Source organism: Cupressus sempervirens, chromosome 10 (assembly GCF_028749045.1).
Source record: "Cupressus sempervirens isolate cs-2001-9-10 chromosome 10, ASM2874904v1, whole genome shotgun sequence".
Lineage (NCBI taxonomy): Eukaryota > Viridiplantae > Streptophyta > Pinopsida > Cupressales > Cupressaceae > Cupressus > Cupressus sempervirens.
The window spans coordinates 978,491,666-978,509,583 of NC_143127.1; positions in this window are offsets into that span (position 1 = coordinate 978,491,666).

A 17,918-nucleotide genomic window follows, 5' to 3' on the forward strand; every position below is an offset into this window, starting at 1 on the left:
TCTACTAATGGTGCGAAAACCTTTTAAAAATATGCAAATGTTCTCCATCCTTTTCAAACTTTTTGTGCCCTAAGTCTCCCTTTTTCCTTTTTGTTTCTCACCACCCAATCCCTGAAAGATCTACGATGGTCACTATCTTGCTATGAAAAGATGCAAGTGTTTTTCCCTTAGCAACATAGCGACTGTCGCTAAGTTGAAAGGTAGTGTCATCAAATGGACGTGCAATTTTATTGTTATGTCGGAAGAATTAATGTTCTGGCCCTAAATTATGCATGGTCACTGGAGGTTGCTATATCGCTATTAGGAAATTTTTGTTTCTCACCGTTAGCGACATAGCGCCTTGATGAAAAGAAATCTTGTAGTAACATTTTAGAGAAAGTGGGTCCCAGACAATGCTCCGTCAGATATTAATTATAAAGTTTTGACACACGATGGCATCTAGTGGGATACACATATACACCAGGAAAAGTGACGGCACCGGAGGTTGCTATATCACTATCGGGAAACTTGTTCTTCTCACCGTTAGCAACATAGCGCCCAACCGAAAAACAAAAACACATAGTGGGACACAGGCAGCGTGGTAATATGGCCAGGTTTTTAAAATATGAATTTATATGCTAGTGAAATAGGGTTTTCTCACGTCATCAATAACTGGACCCAAGCCCTAATTCATGAAACATATGAAAGATTATGATCATCAAATCAATCATATATCTATGATCATTGCTATCTTGCTATGGTGAGTTGCACGAAGGCTATGAACAATGACATAGCGACAAGGGGCCCACCATATTTCTCTTTAGTAATGTATCAAATGTATTCCACACGATCAATGCAAAATCAACATTCCTCGCTATCTCGCTATGGAAAGTTGCAAGTTGTTTAGCCTATGTGACATAGTGAGTATGAGACCCACCACTTCTTCAGGGTACTTTGTGTAGTTTCTCTACCTTTGATTTGGTCTCAGATCGACGATCATCGCTATCTTGTCATGAAGAGTTGCTCAGAGGATATGTATAGCGAGATAGTGATTCAATGACATGTGTCCTCAAAATTATGTAGGTCTAGTTCAAAAAGTGCCAACAATGAAGGAAAGGTACAGATGGAAGCATTTTATTGGGTTGACTGCCAGCGTGTTAAGAAGAAAGTGGGTCATCCTAGTTTTCATTCTGTAGTCATTGATCTTGTCTTGATCAACGGTTGCCACTTACCCACAATCTCAAAGTGTAAGAAATTTAAGGAATGTGGGTAAGCTGTAATGCGACATGTGGCCCCAATCTTAAAGGTATAAAGTTCATTGCTTTTTGATCCCAATGTGGTGAGGATCTATGGATAAAATTTAAAGTTGATTGCAATTTTGAGGTAACGGTTATTGAGAGTTAAATATTGTCTGGAGCTCAAAGCCAGGACACAAAAATCTCATCCAGTGATCTTGAGAGTTGCGGCAGGAATTATAACAGAGAGAAGGTGCGAATTTAATGTTGCAGATGAAATTGCAATCAGATTTAGATACATTTTCATCTAATTTAACTTCTGCACCCATTGTAAGGATGAATTGAATGTTTTGGAGGTAGTTGAAGCAATTGCTTTTTCTAGCAACTACACAAGTTGATCTTCATGGCAAAGCAGATAGGACAAGTAAAGATAATATTTTTGGATCCCCAGTGCAGATTGTGATGATTTCTTGATATTCCCTCATGAGATATTTGCATATTTTAAGTGGAGATATAGCAGATATTTTGGCATCATTTATGGTTTTCAAGGTGCAGGTAGATGAGGAAGTTCAGTTTCAACAACTCCAGATTGAGGACTCTTTTAGTGGGACACATGTCAAATTCAAATGAGAGACCAGAAAGATCTTCTCTCCTATATATCTTCCTTTTCTTCTTATTGTAAGGGTTCCAATTTTTAGGACTTGTGAGACCACAAGGTTGGCTCCAGTTTTTAGAGTTGTGATACCAATTTTCTCAGTGCTATCTAGTTTTGAACATCATATTGTATTCCTTTTGAGGCAATCCATATTACATAGTCATTCTTTGTGTATTTTTTGAGTTTTGATATGCAGATGATGTATTGGTTTCAAGAAAATTAATGCAAAGAGTTTAACCTTCTTAGTTTCATTTTGATTCTCATCTCCTTCTTCTGTTATCTGTCATGTTTTGTGTTTAAGAACAAAGCACTTGAACTCAGTTGCAATCCCTTAAGGTTGTATATCAGAATAGATTTTCTATTGGAATAAAGAGCCAAGTAAATGCTTGTTTATACTGATAGGGTTGCAAGTTACACCAGAAGGATTTTGTGATAAGTACGAGAGATGTTATGAAGATTGATGTCTGTTTGCAAGTCAAATAGATAGATCACATGCCTGAATATATGAGTATACTTTAGGTATCCATCTGCATGTTAAGGTTTAGTTGATGCCCAATGGATAAGGGACTGGTTAGCTTGAAGGATACATGTTCTCTATTGTTGCATACTCGAGTTATGCTAAGAAAATCAAATCTTTAAATCAAAATCAAATTCAAATCATCTACATTTTATGTTGAAGAACTATAATAGAATGCCATCACTCAAATTATGAGATTCATAGATTTTCATTTAGCTACTATAGATCTATGTCTTTTCATGAGTTATTAGGAGATATAAGGGTTTTGATTTGCAGTAAATAGGTTCAGATTTATGTCTTAAATGCATTGGTACTATATCTCAGAACCTCAAGGTTAACCCACCTAGGTCTTGCAGAGCCTGAAGTGAAGAAGGATTTATCCTTATAGTTGGCCCAAGACTACAGTCAAGTGCATCCATCATAGGAATTTGCTAGCCTTAGATGCATTTCTATGGTTTCTTGGTTATTTCCAAAATTGTAAAATTAGAAGCCAACAAAATGGTGACTCTACTGGGGATTACATTTAAGTGTTGCCATAAATAGTGAATCATTTAAGATCTGTGTTTACCTTGGATAGAATTTTAAGTAAGCATTTTATGCTGAGGTTTCTTGTGGATTTGGAATTTGTATACATTTTTCCCGAGACTGTCACTAAAGGATTTATCATTTGTTCAGTTCTTTTTCCCATTCTGATAGAGTGGGTGGTGACTCAAAGGGTTTTAACCAGTGTCAAGTTTAAGAAATTTGTTGTCTTAAAACCATGGAAAATAAAAGAAATACATGAGAAAATGTGAGCAAGAACCCGAGAATCAAATTAAAACTGATCTCCCTCCTAGAGGAAGATAGAACTGGGTTGTGAAGGGAAATCAGATGCAGAAAGGAAGCTATTCACAATAGCAACTAGTAGGGAAAGATAATGCTCAACATTCTGCTGTTGAAGGAATGCCTTCCCCCAAAGGCCCGAGATCTCATCCAATTTTTTCTGATGATGATTTCTATAATACCCTTGAAATGATATGTCAGGAAAAGGCTGTGCAACCATATGTATTTAGTCTTGAGGATAAGACTAGTAACAATCTTTTCTAGCATAGTACAAACCCTTTCATGTTAGATTATTCCCCTGAAAAGGTTAGACCTAGACACTTAGAACCTGAAAGTTTCAATGATGAGAAAACATCTGGATCTGAGTTCACTATCCCAAATCCTGATGAGATTGAAATTTTGAAAGCTCAGGTTGTTGAACAAGAAGCTATATATAGGATATTTCAAAAGGAAAGGGAATAAAAGATTACGAAGTCTTATAAAGAAAAGCAAGAATTACTCAGTCGAATCATTGCTATGAAGAAGAAAAATGAGATAGCAGCTAGTGCTTGGTAGCCTGAGATTGTGAGACAAGTTGAACAACTTAAGACACAAGAGAAAAATTTGTTGGAAACTCAAAAAATGAATCTAGAGGGACCTGTAATACAACAAATTAGGAACTATACTACTCTAGAAGCTGATAACAATAGAGTAAAAAATGTGGAACCTATTGTAGGGGCTAAGGACAAAGGAAAACAAAAGGAGATTGGTATTAGGATCAATGAGCTAGTAAAGATAGTTCAAATCCATGATTCCATGTCACCCTTTGATATTGAGTTGGAAAAGAGAAGGAAAGAAAGAGATGCTTTAGCCAAGAGATTGGAGATTGCAGAAAGTGAGGCTGCTATAGCTGAGATGAACAATAAGATCAAATTCTTGGAAATTATCAAGAGGCAGTCGAAAACTATGCCTAAAGATAATGATGGATCTAATGATGTAAATCAGAATACTACTAAGGTACTTGTTTCTTTCTTGTCTTCATCTTCACTAAAGGTAGATCTTAACAAATCTATTGGTGATGCTAGCACTAGTAATACTATGAATAATACTAAGAAAAATAGTGCTAATCACCTCAAGATTGATTTACAAACAAGACCTGTTCAATTAGAAGGCTATAGGCAAATATGTTTTGACAAAATCCCTAGTTTTCCAAATCCTATCCCACAAGAAATGAGGAAAAGATTGCATAAACTTGATGGAAATAATGCTATCTCTTGTGAGGACCATTTAAGGAGTTATCTTGATATGATGAGTGATTATGAGGTTGAAGCTGAAGATGTCATTATGAAGTTGTTTGTGCAGTTATTAACTAAAGATGCTAGAGAATGGTTCAAGAGACTTCCTAAATTGTCTATTGTTGATTGGAAAGATATAGAGTATTGTTTCAAAGAGCAATATGGTGACAAGAAAAATTAGAGCTATATTTTGAGTGAATTCAATAATATCAAGAGGTTTCCTAATGAATCTGTTACTAAATTTAACACTAGATTTTAGAAAAGGATGTACAAGCTAATGCAAGCCATGCAAATTGATGACAAGGTATGTCTAATCACTTATCTGAATGCTTTTGATGGTAAAATGGCATACCAACTTAGGGATAAAGAGCCTAAGACCTTAAGAGATGCTTTCAGGATTGCCATTAATATAGAAAATAATTTAAGGATTTCAGGGAGATTAGAAAGCAAAAGAGATGATCCTAGGTTATTTGGGAATAAGGGAAATAGAAAGGAAGAAAATAGGGTCATAGGAGGAAAAAAGCAAGAGCCTAGTGAAATGAGTCAGATTCTAAATGCTATAAAAGGTCTGAATCTTCCTTAGATGAAGAATGATAGGAACCCCACTGATAATAGGGTCCCTTATCAATCAAATTTTAATAGACAAAATAGGCTACAAAATTTCCCTTACAATACTACTTGGAAGGATGGTTAGCCTAGTATCCTTCTTCCCAAGAACAACAACAAGGTGACCCCTAGTCCTTTGTCAAAAAATTCTATAAATTTGGTAGATGATCTTGAGTTTTTGTTGAAACTACATGGTGCTTTGCATGTCAATTATCCCATTCTCTTGAATCTTGTGCAGTAGCATTGTCATTCCTAAGAAATCAAGTTGTAATAGAAAACTGTCATGAGCAAGGAGAAAATAATGATGATGTAGGATGCAATATGTTTGAATCACATTATTCTAACTGTGAGGATTATGACAGAGATGTGTATGACCAAAGATAGTTTCACAATGTCATACAATAACAAGTATTTTCTAATGAGAGTGATTTGGAAGACAATTTGTGTAACATGGTAAATGCAAAGGAAGAAGTGACACTGAGAAAACCTTCCAAGGAAGAAATTAATCAAATTACTGCAAACATGATAGCTCAGGTTCAGACTAGAAACATGGCTCAGAGAGATGAAAGTAATAAGGTAGCTAGTATCTTCATAAAAGGGGCTGATCATAAGAAAGGGGGAAATGTGAAACCTAAAGAGGCTCCTACTATGAAGGTTAAAATTACAAAAGAAAGGAGGAAATCCTAAAGATATGGAGTTTTCAAATAATGTCCCCAGAAAAAAAGATGAGAAGGTATCAAAGATCATCACAAAACATGATAAGAATCATCAAAATGCTCTGAACACTTTGGATAAACAAGATGAGAAAAGGAATGTGACTAATGATGATCCTTTTAGTTCTTCCATAGATATGCTTGCCGTTTTGTCTTAGATTACTGTTAAGGTTCCATTGTCTGAATTGCTAAGAATCCATGAACAATGAAATAAAGCTATAGCATGGTTGGGAAATATTGATGTAAAGGTAAGTATGGATTGTAATGAAAATCACAGTTCCAAAGAAAGTAGTAAAGAATAAGTAAAGAACAATGAAGTTTAAGGAGTTGTCTCTCAAATTCCTCGAATGTTTTTAGATAATTCTGTAAATTAGTGTTTGGGAAATGTTGAACCGTTTTTCTTGAGCATTTTAGTAAATGGTAAAACATTAAAAAACTGCATGATTGATTTTGGTGCTTCCAACACTGTGATTCCTTTTGAAATAATGAAGGAATTAGGCTTAAAAGTGGATACTACTCAAGGAAGATGTTGTGTTATGGATAAAAGAGAAGTGACAGTCATAGGCACTATAAACTCTTTGCCATATAGATTAACAACCTACCCTGACAAAGAACTTACTATGAGTGTATTGGTTGTTGATATTCCACCTCAGTATGGCATGCTATTATCAAGAAAGTGGAGTGCTGCTATGGGTGGGAGTTTACACTACGATTTGTCATTTGCTACTTTCAATATTGAGGGAAGTTTGGTAAAAGTCAATAGGAAACCTAAGAGTATATACATGATAGAGGAAGATGACAACATGACAAATTTTGTGGATACAGACATTAATGCATTTAGAGCTGAGGTTTTGACTTTGAAGAAATCTAAGCATAAGTCTCAAGTAGAAGTGGAAGTTGACACAAAAATAGGCAAGAGTGATCTGTGGACTATGTTTTTTGATGGTGCATGTTGCAAAGATGGATCTAGTGTAGGCATTTTGTTGATATCTCTAGTAGGGGTAACATAAAAGTTTTCCTTTACTTTGAGTTTCCTTGTACTAACAATATAGTAGAATATGAGGCTTTGTTGTTAGGTCTTAGATTAGCTCATAAGCATGGGATAAAGTGTTTACATGTTGTAGGGGATTTTGAATTGGTGGTATCCCAAGTAAGAAATGGTTATGTGTCAAAGAATAAAAGATTGAAATAGTATATAAATGCAATGTGGGACATGATTGAATGTTTTGATGCATTTGGAATAATTTGGAAGGATAGGACAAATAATAAAATGGTAGATTTACTAGAAAATATAGCAAAAAAACTGATGATATCACATTTGCTGGTGTGTCTAAAATTGAGATTCAAACTAGACCTATTATCCCTCATAATGTTTAGAATTGGCAAGTGTTTGAAGATGATAAGGATATTTTGAGATTTTTGAATTATGAGCATATGTTGTTAGAACAAGAGATTAATTGTGTAGCCTATGTGGAAAATATAGATGGAAAAGATACAATTTTTGGGCAGGAAGTTGTACAATTGAAGACAAATAAAATTCCAAAGAGTCTAGTTGTTTTAGAAACTGTTTTTGATAACCAAGATAGGTCACAAATGGACACTAGTGGATATAGTGCCAAGGATTTAGAGCAGGTGAACTTGGGAACTCAGGAAACACCTAAAAAGGTATATATTGGTAAGAAATTGCCTCCTAGAAATTAGGAAAGATCTAATAGACTTGCTAAGGAAATATAGACATGTGTTTGCATGGTCATATAATGATCTGAAGGCCTATAAGGAAGATCTCTTTCAACATGAAATCCCTTTGAAAATAGATCCTAAGCCTTTCAGACAAAAACAAAGGCTAATAAACCCAACCTTGGCTCCTAAAATGCAAGAAGAATTGATCAAGTTAAGAGATGCTAGGATCATAAAGCCTATTAGACATTCTTCTTGGGTATCTAATTTAGTTCCTATCAGGAAGAAAAATGGAGACATAATGTTATGTGTTGACTTCAAGAATCTCAATATATCTTCCTTAAAAGATAATAATGGATTGCCAAATATGGAAGCCATGTTGCAAAGGGTCACTGGCTCAGATCTTATGTCAATGATGGATGGGTTTTCAGGTTATAATCAAGTAGTTTTTAAAGAATCAGAACAGTTTAAAATTGCTTTCACTACTCCATGGGGTACTTATGTTTATGTTAGGATGCCTTTTGGGCTTACCAATGTTGGGGCTACTTTTCAAAGGGCTATGGATGTGGATTTTGCTGATATTATTGACAAATTTCTGGTTGTGTATCAAGATGACCTTATTGCTTAGTCCAAGGATGAAAATGATCATTGCATGCACCTAGAAAAGGTATTTATCAGAGCCCTTAAATATGGAATATCTTTAAATCCAAGGAAATGTAACTTTGGTGTCACTAAAGGAAAATTGTTAGGACATCTAGTTGGCAAGCATGGAGTAAGGATTGACCTTGAAAGGGTAGAAGCAATAGATAAGATTCAAAAACCCAAGAGTGTTAAAGGCATCTAGTAATTCTTTGGACAGATCAATTTTCTTAGGAGATTTGTGACAAATTTTGTAGAGATTAGTAGGCCTATATCAAGAATGCTAAAGAGGGGATCTAAGAAAAAATGGAATGGTGAACCTAGTATTGCATTTCAAAAGATTAAACAAGCTATTAAATATGCCCCTATTCTCAGAGCTCTTGATTATGATAAACCAATGCATATATTTTCTTTTGCCTCATTTCACACTGTTGCTACAGCACTATTACAAAAAAATGAAGAAGGTTATGAGAAACCTATTACATTCTTCAACAAGTCTTTGCAAGTAGCATAGCTTAAGTATGACATCAATGAAAAATAGGCATATGCACTGGTGAAAGGAGTTAAAGCTTTTAGATGTTACTTGATGGGAGCTACTATCATTGCTTTTTTTCCTACTACTGTTGTGAAGGACATCTTTTCACAACAAGAGGTATTTGGCAAAAGGTGTAGATGGATTAATAGGATACAAGAGTTTAACATTGATATTCAGATTACCAAACTGGTTAGGGGTCACGGTTTAGCCAAATTAATGACATAAGCTAATCTAGAGGCAAACCAAATCAATCAACTTGATGATAGTTGCAGGGAGAATATTTGTGATATGAATATCTCTAATTGGTACAAAGAAATAATTTATTATTTACAAAACATGAAATCTCCATCAGAGCTAACAGATAACCAGAAAAGATCCCTCAAGTTGCAAGCTATAAGGTATGTTATAGTACAGGGTCAATTATGGTCGAGAAATATGGAAGGGGTACTTTTGAAGTGTGTAGATGAAAATGAGTCTAAAAGGATCCTAAAAGAAATGCATGAAAGTGTATGTGGTGGTCACTATATGGCTAAAACTATTGCCCATAAAATCTTGAGAGATGGTTTTTGGTGGCCTACACTCTTTAGAGATGCTCATAACTTTGTGAAATTGTGTGATACTTGTCAAAGATTCAGTGGGAAGTTGAAGTTTTCTGGAAATCTACCCTTAAGACCTGATGAGGTGCAAGCACCTTTTCAACAGTGGGGAATTGATTTTATTGGTGAGATTTCAAATAAATCCAGTGGTGGACATTCTTGGATCCTAGTGGCTACTGATTATTTCACTAAGTGGGTTGAGGCTGTCCCTACTAAGAATGCAACAAGTAAAGTGGTGATCAACTTCATTTTAAATAATATTATAACCAGGTTTGGATGTCCTTAGAAGATTGTAACTGATAATGCTATGTGTTTCAGATCTGATGAGTATAAAGAATTCTGTAGGAAATATGGCATTACAAAATATACATCCTCTCTCTATCATCCTCAAGGGAATGGCGAGGTAGAATCAAGTAATAAGAGCATATTAAAAATTATCAAGAGGATCTTAAGAGAAAACAAGAAGGTTTAGGACTCAAAGTTTCCATTAGCTCTGTGGGCTGACAGGGTTATGGTGAAAAAGGCCATTGGATGTGCCCCATTTGATTTGGTCTATGGTATACAGGCTAGACTCCCTAAGAACAACTTAAAAGAAATGTACAAGTTTGTTCAATTGTATGAAGATGATATCATTGATGAGATGCAACTCAGAATAGATGATATATTGCAACTAGAAGAAACAAGGAGAGAATCTGTTGTTCAAAATGCCAAGTTGCAATCACAAATGAAGCATTTATATGAAAAAAGAACCAGTGATAGGAAATTTGAAATAGGTGACATGGTACTGATGTGGAATGCTAGAATGGAAGATAAAGGAAAGCATGGTAAATTTGACCCAATCTGGCTTGGCCCATATAATATTTGTGATAAAAATGGAGAGGATTCATATTTTCCGAAGGATTTAACAGGAGGTATTCTTGAATTGACAGTTCATGGACAATTCTTAAAGAGGTACTTTTCTTAAAGTATCTATTTTCCATGAATAGTAGCATTAGGGTTCTTGGCTTGTCTGACATTATGTATATTTTGTAAATCCCTGTAAATAGTCTCTCTGTACAGTTTGGTGTCTAGTTTCTTGTTTCTGTGTGTTGTTTTGTGCTCTCTGAAGAAATTGTCATTTGTGTATCAAGTTTGTGGTCTGCTCTCCCAAAGATTCTAAATTCTTGCATAAACTCAAGTAATCTATCATCTCTAGATAGAGCCATTGTTGGTCTGATTTTTCGCATGATAATTTCCCTTGCTTAGGTAAAAAAATAGATTGGATCTACTAATCGCACAAAAACCTTTTAAAAATATGTGAATGTTCTCCATCCTTTTCAAACTTTCCGTGCCTTGAGTCTCCCCTTTTCCTTTTTGTTTCTCACCACCCGATCCCTAAAAGATCTACAGCGGTCACTATCTCGCTATGAAAAGATGCAAGTATTTTACCCTTAGCAACATAGTGACTGTCGCTAAGTTGAAAGGCGATGTCGTCAAATGGACGTGCAATTTTATTGTTATGTTGGAAGCATTAATTTTTTGGCCCTAAATTATGCATAGTCACCAGAGGTTGCTATATCGCTATTGGGAAATTTGTGTTTCTCGCCGTTAGCGACATAGCACCTTGATGGAAAGTAATCCTACGAAAACATTTTAGAGAAAGTGGGTCCCAGACAATGCTCTGTTAGATATCAGTTATAAATTTTTGGCACACGATGACATCTAGTGGGATACACATATACACCAGGAAAAGTGACAACACAAGAGGTCGCTATATTGCTATTGACAAACTTGTTCTTCTCACCATTAGCGACATAGCGCCCAGCCGGCAAACAAAAACACACGATGGGACACAGGGAGGATGGTAATATGGCCAGGTTTTTAAAATTTGAATTTATATGCCAGCGGAACAAGGTTTTCTCACATCACCAATAACTGGGCCCATGCCCTAATTCATGAAACATATGAAAGATTCTAATCGTCAGATCAATCATATATCTACGATCATCACTATCTCGCTATGGTGAGTTGCACGAAGGCTACAAATAATGACATAGCAACAAGGGGCCCACCATATTTCTCTTCAATAATGCATCAAATGTCTTCCACACGATCAATGCAGAATCAATAGTCCTTGCTATCTCACTATGGAAAGTTGCAAGTTGTTTAGTCTATGCGACATAGTGAGTATGGGACCCACCACTTCTTCAGGGTGCTTTGTGCAGTTTCTCTACCTTTGATTTGGTCTTAGATCGACGGCCATCACTATCTCACCATGAAGAGTTACTCAGAGGATATGTATAGCGAGATAGCGATTCAGTGACACGTGTCCTTAGAATTTTGTGGGTCCAGTTCAAAAAGCACCAACAGTGAAGGAAAGGTATAGATGGAAACATTTTATTGGGTTGACTGCCAGCATGTTAAGAAGAAAATGGGTCATCCCAGTTTTCATTTTGAAGTCATTGATCTTGTCTTGATCAACGGTTACTGCTTACCCGCAATCTCAAAGTGCAAGAAATTTAAGGAATGTGGGGAAGCAGTAATGCGACACGTGGCCCCAATCTTAAAGGTATAAATTTCATTTCTTTTTGAATTAGAACCACCCGATGTGGTGAGGATATATAGATAAAACATAAAGTTGATTGCAATTTGGAGGTAACGATTACTAAGAGTTAAATATGGTGCGGAGCTCAAAGCCAGGACACAAAAACCTCATCCAGTGATCCTGAGAGTTGTGGCAGGAATTATAACAGAGAGGAGGTGCAAATTTAATGTTGCAGATGAAATTGCAATCAAATTTAGATACATTTTCATCTGATTTAACTTCTTCAGAATGTTTTGGAGGTAGTTGAAGCAATTATTTTTTCTAGCAACTACACAAGTTGATCTTCATGGAAAAGTAGATAGGACAAGTAAAGATCAAATTTTTGGAGCTGCAGTGCAGATTGTGATGATTTCTTGATATTTCCTCATGAGATATTTGCATATTTTAAGTGGGGATATAGCAGATATTTTGACATCATTTATGGTTTTCAAGGTGCAGGTAGATGAGGAAGTTCAGTTTCAACAACTCCAGATTGAAGACTCTTTTAGTGGGACACATGTCAAATTCAAATGAGAGACCTAGAAAGATCTTCTCTCCTATATATCTTCCTTTTTTGCTTATTGTAAGGGTTCCAATTTTTAGGACTTGTGAGACCACAAGGTTGGCTCCAGTTTTTAGAGTTGTGATACCAATTTTCTTAGTGTTATCCTATTTTGAACATCATATTGTATTCCTTTTGAAGCATTCCATATTACATAGTCATCCTTTGTGTATTTTTTGAGTTTTGATATGCAGATGATGTATTGGTTTCAAGGAAATTAATGCAAAGAGTTTAACCTTCTTAGTTTCATTCTGATTCTCATCTCCTTCTTCTGTTATTTGTCATGTTTTGTGTTTAAGAACAAAGAGCTTGAACTCAGTTGCAATCCCTTAAGGTTGTATATCAGAATAGATTTGCTATTGGAATAAAGAGCCAAGTAAATGATTGTTTATACTGATAGGTTTGCAAGTTACACCAGAAGGATTTTGTGATAAGTACGAGAGTTGTTATGAAGATTGATGTCTGTTTGCAAGTCAAATAGATAGATCAAATGCCTGAGTATATAAGTATACTTTAGGTATCCATCTGCATGTTAAGGTTTAGTTGATGCCCAATGGATAAGGGACTAGTCAGCTTGAAGGATGCATGTTCTCTATTGTTGCATACTCAGGTTATGCTAAGAAAATCAAATCTTTAAATCAAAATCAAATTCAAATCATCTTTACATTTTATGTTGAAGAACTATAATAGAATGCCATCACTCAACTTATGAGATTCATAGATTTTCATTTAGCTACTATAGATCTGTGTCGTTTCATGAGTTATTAGGAGATATAAGGGTTTTCATTTGCAATAAATAGGTTCATATTTATGTTTTAACTGCATTGGTTCTATATCTCAAAACCTCATGGTTAACCTGCCTAGGTCTTACAGAGCCTAAAGTGAAGAAGGATTTATCCTTATAGTTGGCCCAAGACTGCAATCAAGTGCATCCATCATAGGAATTTGCTAGCCTTAGATGCATTTGTCTAGTTTTTTGATTATTTCCAAAACTATTAAATCAGGAGCCAACAGAGTCCACGTATTGTTTCTTTCAATTTTCTCAATCTCTTCAATCATTACCTCTATCCAACTTTCTTTTTTTAATGCATCATTAATAGTTCTAGGTTCAAATTCAATAAGAAAACATGTACCTTTTAGTTTGTTCCTTTTTTTTAATCTCCAATTATTTGCTCAAGTGCATGATGCCTTCTAACATATCTAGCAAGTATAGGTATCTTACTTCTGAATTCTAGATTGGATTTACATGGTTCACCACGCTCAAGGTTCTATGAATTTCCAAATTTTGCTTTGTTTTTTTTTTTGAGACTCGGTTCCCACAGACTGTGACTTATGTTCCTCTATTTAAGACTTAGTTTGAACTATTTCTAACTTGGGTTGTATTGGTTGTGACTCCGTTGACACTCCAGACTTGGGTGACTCAGGAGGGGTAATCTATTGAATGATGGGTAATGTATCAGGTTCAAAGTAGAAAAAGTTTATGTAATCTTCAAGTTCTTTGCTGCCTTTTTCTTCATTCTTTTCTAATAACTCATCAATTTTTACAAGTTCACTTTCTATAACCTTGCGAGTAGCAAGATTCAAACATTTGTATGATTTACTCTTGTTGGAGTATCCTTGTAAAATGCCTTCATCACTTTTCATATCAATCTTTCAAGATATAACGTTTGCTTCCAAATACTTTGAAATAACAGATATTAGGTTTTATAGCCATACGATAATTCATAAGGTTTTTGATCTGTAGCTTTCTTTAGTAGAGCTCGGTTCAAGGTATGAATTGTTGTGCTGATTGCTTCCTTCTAGTATTTGGTTGCAACATTTTTCTCTATCATCAGTGTTCTTGCACAATCCATGATGGATTTATTTCTTCTTCTTTCTATGCCATTCTATTGAGGTGTACCAGGTGCAAATACCTATCTTTTGATCCCTCTTTCATTACATAATTCATTGAATTCATTAGAGATGAATTCTTCTCCTCTATTTGATCTTAAGAATTTTAACTTCTTACTTGTTTCTTTCTCAATTCTAGCTAGATACCACTTGAACTATTTAAAAGCTTTAGATTTATCCAAGTATATTATTGTCATCATCCTAGAATAATCATCAACAAACAAAATGAAGAATTTATCTCCAATGTACCTCTCTGTACGTATTGGTCCATAAAGATCTGTATGAACTAATTCTAGGACTTCTTTAGTATTGAAATTCTTACTTTTGAAGCTAGTTTTACCCATCTTTCCAATCTGACATTGTTTTCATATGGCCATTTCAGGCTTCTTTAGATTTGGAATACCTCTTACTATTTTGTTTTTGCTTATAGTAACCAGATTATCAAAGTTTAAATGAGACATCCTTTTATGCCATAACCAACTTTCCTTTATATGTGCCAAGAAACATGAACTATCAAAGAGATCAATATATAATATTTTACCTTTTGTCTGATTTCCAGTTCCAACTATGTTTCCTTTATTATCCAGAAGCCTGGCCTTCCAATTCATGAATTTTACCTTGAATCCAATGTTGTTTAGTTGTGCCACACTTAGAAGATTGTGTCTCAATCCTTCAACCTAGTAGGCATTATCACATCTGATTCCATTAGTCAATGCAATGCAACCTTTTCCCTTCACATACCATGGTTCATTGTTACCAAATTTAACACTTCCACCATCATAGTGCTCCAAGTGTTCAAACTTTGTTTTATCACCAGTCATGTGATGAGAACAACCACTATCTATTATCCATCTGTCATTCTTGCTTACATGAGAAATAAGTGTCAGATTTTCATTATCCTCATCATATGATTTATCTTTAATAGCAATATATGCCATTTCATCTTCATTCTCACTATCAAAATCTTTAGCAATATAAAAAGATTTCTTACCTTTGTCTTTGTAGTCTTTGTAGCTTTTGAAATCTTTCTTTCCTTTGAACTTGTTGGATTCTTTGTCATCTTTACTTTCCTTGTTTGGACACCTTGTAGCAATGTGACCAACTTCTTCACAAGAAAAAAAAATCAATGGAATTTTTCCTTTATATTTACCTTTGCCTTTTGGTAACCTCCTTGCAAGTAGGGCTTCAATAGCTTCAAGATCATCATCAAATTCTTCATCTTCTTCATCGTCAGACTATTTGCCTTTTGAGTTTCCTCCCTTTCTACCAAGGGTTAGTTTTTCTTGGAATGGAGATTCTATGTTGTGAGATCTAGGAAGATAGTTATCGAAGTTATCCAACTCAAAAGTTGTTAACCTTCCCACTGGTGCATCCAAAGTTATATCATTTTTGGGATCACATCTCATCTCTTGAATAGCTAAAACTCTAATTACATAAATAGGAAGAAGAGTTCTTAATACCTTGTTGACTATTGTTGCATCTTCAATTTTTCCTCTTGAGGCTCTGATTATACTCACACTTGCTTTGATTCTGTCACTGTATTTTACAATGTTTTCATCTTCTCTCATCTTCATCTGATCAAATTGACCTCTTAAACTTTCTTCTTTGGGTCTCCTCACATTTTCATCTCATCCATAGATCTTTTGCAACTTGTTCCACATTTCATGAGCAGTGGGACAAACTTTGACTTCATCAAAATCAACATAATTGAGAGCAAAAGCAATGTCGATCATCATTGTGTTGTGATTCTTCTTTTCTACCATTTGATCTACAATCAAAGGATCATGAGGTGACACATACTTATTGTCTAGGAATTTTAGGCTTGTGTCTTCAATATTTTCCAAATGCAGCTTCATGAGATCCTACCATGCTTTGAAGTTATCTTTGTTCAAATTAGAAATCTCTCTTCTATAAGACATCATGATCTTTAGCTTAGGTCCTCGAAACCTTTTCTGCAAGCACCAATAACTATGATACCAAATTTTGAAAATATAAGAGGAGTAACTAAGAGGGGAGGGGTAAATCAGTTAGCACTAAAATAATTCCAAATCCCTTAGATGTCAATACAAAATTCCTTGAAACTCACATCTTGGTTAGAAATAGATGTTCACTATAATGTAGTTAACAAAGCAATCTAATATATTAATGTGTATTAACCTTTAATAACCTAGTTGTAGAAAGATAAAGCAATAAGAAAATAACATGAACACATGAGACACCAATATTTAACGTGGAAACCCAATTTGGGAAAACCACCAATGCAACTAGTTACAACTTTTCAATCTTCTAAAGTGATCCCTATTAGGAGCTAACCCTGTTAAAGGTTACAAAACACACTGTTAGGTGTGACCCTATTAAAGGATTTAAATCACCCTATTAGGAGTGGCCTTGTTAGAGGTCTTAAGACACTTCAATCTAGAAATTTCACTTGGTTAGAGGATTTACAAAATGACTGTTATGTCAACTCTGTTAAGAGATCTCTTCACTGCTACAATTGTTAGAGAGTAACAATGATTTACTTGATTTTTGAAGCAACTAGATTGCAGATTCAGATCATTGTTTTGGCTTATCCTCTAGATCCTCCTTGATCAAAATATTCTTTGTAGCTCCTTGGATACTCTTCTCTAAATCAGACATCCTTCTCTACTCGCATCTTATCTTCTTTTCCACTTCCATGCTCTATTCAATCCACATCTTGACCTTTCATATATATGAAATCCAGTTTTAGGTCAACTTGAATACCCTTACAAAAAAATAAATAAAATCCACTAATTCAGCTTGCATAAACCAACAAATGGATAAAACTAATCTACTGAAGATCGGCTAAAACTGGGTCACTAGCTTGGTTACCACTGAGTTCCTTGGTAACCAACTTGACTCAATTAATAGTGAACTCCTTTGGTAATTGAGCTAACTTGGTTTACATAGGAGTTCCTAAAATTGGCTTCTTCTAAATTTTTTCTCAGTGAATATTGGAGTCTTCTAAACTCGGTTCCAACTGGCAGTGCTCAATTAGAGCATAACATTTGTATAACATCAATGATAATATATGATTAAATAACTGTTATCAACAATATTATGTTTCCTACATCTCTGAAGTATCACCTGTAAGTCCCTAAGATGATGCTTCCTTCACTTAAACAATATTGTCAGTTCATTAAGGTACACCACTATGATCTTATTCCTCAAATCCTGAAAAGAGGAGTTCATAGCCCTCTAAAATGTTGCTCTTGCATTGATTAATCCAAAGGGCATTCAATTGTAATCATAAGTACCCCAAGGAGTCATGAAGGTTGTTTTATGTTGGTCTTGCTTAACCATGCTTATTTGATTGAAGCCTTAAAAACTATCTAGCATTGACATAATTTTAGAACCTACCATAGTTTGAAGAATGTGTTCCATTGCATGTACAACATAGTTATATTTAATGTTGGCTTGATTGGGATTATATAAATCTACACAAATCCTTATCTCCCTATTCTTCGTTCTTATTGAGACAATGTTGGCTATCAAAGTCAAGTGATGAATTAGATATATTATCCTTGCCTTTAGTATTTCATCCACTTCTTTCATTATAGCTTCTAAAACCTTGGGGTTATAATTTTGTAACTTATGTCTAAAAGGCACCGCAGATGGATTCAATGGAATATGGTGT